The following is a 4782-nucleotide window of genomic DNA, read 5'->3' as shown; positions in this document are numbered from 1 at the left end:
TTAGAGACTGCTGGTTTAAGAAGAGACACGTGAAAGACAGGATGAATCTTCAAGTTGTCTGGTAAAGCCACCCTGTAGGCAGTAGAACATACCTTGGAAACAATCCTGAATGGTCCGATGTATTTGGGACCCAATTTAGCACAGGGTTGTTTGAGTCGGATGAATCTGGTGGAAATCCAAACCTTGTCTCCAGTCCGAAAGAGGGCACCTTCCGGCGTCTGCGATCAGCAAATCGTTTATACTTTTTTTTTTTTTTTTAAATAATTTTTTTATTGAAGTTAAAACATATATCATTACAACAAGACCTCGCCCTAAGGTCAAAGTTACAACAAAGAGATTAATACATAGTCTATCCAAAGGTGTTATTGAGAAAGCACTGTGCACATACAGCAATAGAAAATACATTTCAAGTCTGGTTATGAAGATAGACAGTAACTTAGGCGAGATAAAATAGAACTTCATTTTATATTATAATGTTAGTGTATGAACTCCACATTCTAACAATATTTTATCTAAAACCAAAATATCAGCCTGTGGAGAGTTAACATAAGTATCAGCCACTCTTGGGCCGAGATATATAGGGGGGAAGGGGATATTCAGCGGGTAAGCACCGCTATACGCATAGGGAAGGGGAGTGGGGGGGGGACGGAGCCATATATAAATGTGAGTAGTATAGGGTGCCTGGATATATCATTCCTTAAGCTTTTATAGATTGACATGTTCGGCAGTGTAACTTATGGTCTGAAACTAGCCATCTAGGCAATTACTGTCATATAGTACAATAGCAGGGTTATCTGGGCCTCAGGCCACCACATAAGCAGGAGTTGTATATATAAAGTATAATAACCAACATGTTAAAGGGCGCGAGGGCAAAGAATGCTAATCTATATGCACCCATAAATGCGTAAGAGCTTGTAAGTAAATCATGAAGCAGCCACTAAAGCTAATAGGGTTGTAAATAATTAGGAAATTAAGCTAGGTCCAATAGTACCCCTTACATACAAAACATTAAACTTGAGTAATAGAGTTATGAGTTAGTATATAAACTAGCTAAATTGTCCAGCACATTGACAATTGGTATCTAAAACATACAGATGAACCTATTGCATATATAATCCATATTAGTGCGATCAGAAGGGCATCATTTTTCAGAGCCCGGATTACATGTTAACTGTATTGTTAGGTGATAAGCTAGGGCAAAAGTATCTATTGAATACTTGGGTATATAGTATAACAGGTGAGAATACGCTTTCAACTGTGAAAAATATGGCCTTATTCATTTATGTAAATAGCATATCAAAACACTATGAATCTCTAATGTGAAGATACAACTAATATAGGCTAAGGAACCTACCTGGTTATGACATATTTATTATTCTATATAAGCTAAGCCTGTAAGTTAACTGACGCAGTCAAATAAACAAGTGTTTAATACTGAGGTAAAGTAGTAACGCTGCAGCAATAAAATTTGCACGTAGCGAGGTAATACAAGCTGCATTAGTTAGGATTCAATTAGTGGAAATCATAGGAGTCATTGCTTTTCACTAGTTACAGTGATGTGTCCTACTATTATAAAACTACTAATTGCGTCTTATCTAATAGACATTACAAACATTAAGGACATGTTACACAGAGAATAGAACAGAACCCCTGAAAGCTTTACATGAGTGCATGGTAACTGTGGAATTGGGTGGTAGACTAGGGCACAAATATTTATTGATTACCTGGGTATATAGTATGATAGGGAAGAATAAGCTTTCCACTGTGACATGGGGAGACATATTTTCCGTATATCTAAGCATAGTATACAATTATAGAACACCTAGCTTTCTCAGACATCATTTCAGGCACATCTAAAGGGAGAAACCATTTAGCGTGGGAGCATAAAGGGGCAGCTAGTCTAATATTTGAAATATCAACTCTGAACCCTGTCTGAATCAAGGTACTAGCTCAGTCTGTGGTGTCAGACTGTTAGATGTGTGTGTGTGACCAGGACCCTAAGGGGAAGCCATAAGTCTCATCTGCTGCTGGTTTAATAACATAACAAACAGTTAAAGCAGATTGTTATTCATGCCAACTTAAATCTAACATGTGGAAGAAAAATGTATGAAAGATAATGCATCTGTAGGACACACTGAAGACGAGTATGTGACTCTACTAGTTGCATTCTATCTAGTAACTGCTATAAACTTTAGGGAGATACACTGCATGCCGATAAACCGCAATAGCTAAATACACCATTCACAAGCAGATGCAGTGTTCAAATAAATTACATTGCAAACTCGTTAGAACTGACCCCTCAACATCATGTGGGAAAGAAAAGTTGCACTATTATACAGGTATACAGGTAACGGTCAGTCAGCATATATAAACTTTAATTGAAGTCCCGAACATGAACCCAGCTGTTGTAACATGTAAAGAACGGTCACAGTCCACTTATGTAGGTAAGGAGTTTCCTCCTTTTTTTTTTTTTTCCTCTTTAGCCAACACCAGCTCTAAGGTATCTTACTTCATTGGGATCGAGCATGGTCGCGGAATACATGAGACATAGTGACTGACACCCTATTTCAGCCCTTACATGTTGTCCTATGAGATCGCTGCGGTCAGGTTGCGGCTCTAGCCTGCATGATGTGGAAATCCCACTGGTCGGCTGCAACCCAAGTCCACCAGAGCCAACCAAATAGTGCATCCAGAAATTGCACTTCGGGGTAATACAGCCCGCTCTCCCAGCATTCAGTAGAGGCAGTCCATCAGCCAAAATACCTTCAGAAACAGGATTGCGGTTCAAAATAACAGCCGCTTTATTGTAAAGCTTTGCGGGAGGGTCACTTGCGTCCCACTCTGAGGTTTTTCTGCAGCTCCCTCCTGGGGAAGAGAGCGCAAAGGGAGATATAGAGAGTCCGTGGATTCTCCGCCTCCCACCCGGAGGCTCGACTGTTGTCCCCAAAGCCGCCGACAAAGCTAGCGGTGGGTACCGCTCTTCAGTAGTAGGAAGGTGCGGCTTGGGGCCCAGAGGCAGTCGCAGCGAACGCTGCATATCTGTAATCTGGAGGAATCCCTTTAGTCTCGGTACATCAGTCTTTACATGAACCGTAACGGCTAAGTTTGTTGGTATCAGGTCATTGCCTACATTACTAGGTATATCTGTAGTCGAATCCCTTCTGTGCTGCTTTGCTTGTAGTGGCTCAGAGGGGTATTGTGTAGGTAGCTCACTTTCTGATCGGCCCGCCACGTGGGTGTCATATCTGGACAAGCGAGCAGCGCCATCTTGGCCGCGTAGCTCCTCAATGTCGGATCTTAAGCTGCAAAAGTGAGCATCAGCTTTGTCAAGAAGGTCCCTCAGGATAGAAACAAAGTGTATGGTAGATTCCTCCATCACATAAGCTTGATAGATAGAATATAAAGATTTCTAGAACAGCATATATAAAGGCTTTAGTGGCCAGGTTTTAGGAGCTCTCCAAAAACACGTCTGTCCTCTATAATAGTTGGCTCCGCCCCCGAAATAGTTTATACTTTTGAGTGGAGAGAAGAAGGATTTCCCGAATCTTCTTCCAGTGTTTACAGAGACTTCTCACTGTACGCTCTGCTCCAGGAACTCCAGAACCTCCCGAAGACATAGGAAAAGTTCTAGGTTCGAATCCATAGGCTGCCTTGAAAGGAGAAGTCTGTAAAGAAGAGTTGAAGTGGGAATTGTAAGCAAGTTCTGCTAAAGGAAGAAGCTGCGACCAATTGGAGTGCTGATGATTAACATAGTGCCTGAGATAGGACTCAAGAGATTGATTTACCCGCTCAGTTTGACCGTTGGACTGAGGATGATGCACAGTAGAAAGAGATATGGTAACTCCAAACTGTTTGCACAGAGATTTCCAAAATCTTGAGACAAATTGAACTCCTCGATCAGAAACGATGTCCAAAGGAAATCCATGTAATCTGGTAATATGGAGTATAAACAATTCTGCGAGTTTCTGGGCCGATGGTAATCCAGTTAAAGGAACAAAATGAGCTGCTTTGGAAAACCTGTCTACCACAACCCATATGGTCTTGTTTCCGGCTGAATTAGGAAGATCTGTAATAAAGTCCATGGAAACATGAGACCAGGGATAGTACGGAACAGGCAGAGGTTGTAAGAGCCCAAGAGGTAATGATGAATATTGTTTATTTGAGGTACAGGAAGTACAAGCTGCAACATAATCCTTGACATCTTTGCCCATGGAAGGCCACCAGACATGTTTGAGTTTCCACAAAGTATTACGTACTCCTGGATGTCCAGACAGAACATTATCATGAGCCCAACGAAGAAGTTTTAGGCGGAATTCAGTAGGTACAAATAAGATCCCAGGAGATATGTTATAAGATGAAGGAACAGAAGCTTGAGCGGACTGTAACGCTTGTTAAGGAAACGTAGATAACTGAGCCAGAACTTTAGCAGGGCGAAGAATGGGTTCAGAATCCAAAAGTGTAGAATCAGAAGCCAGAAATTGTCTAGATAAAGCGTCTGCTTTCGTATTCTTAGAGCCAGGAATATAAGAGAGGACAAAATTAAATCTGGAGAAGAACAGAGCCCATCGGGCTTGACGTGAGATGAGGCGTTTGGCAGTATGAAGATACAGAAGATTTTTATGGTCTGTGAGTATAAGAAACGGTTGAACAGTGCCTTCAAGCAGATGTCTCCATTCTTCCAAAGCCATTTTAATAGCTAACAGTTCTTTGTTTCCAACGTCATAATTCAGTTCGGAAGTATTGAACTTCTTGGAGAAAAATCCCACAGGAAGTATCTTGCTA

Source organism: Bombina bombina, chromosome 8 (assembly GCF_027579735.1).
Source record: "Bombina bombina isolate aBomBom1 chromosome 8, aBomBom1.pri, whole genome shotgun sequence".
In the NCBI taxonomy this organism is placed as follows: Eukaryota; Metazoa; Chordata; class Amphibia; order Anura; family Bombinatoridae; genus Bombina; species Bombina bombina.
Note: the sequence above shows the minus strand (reverse complement) of the source record.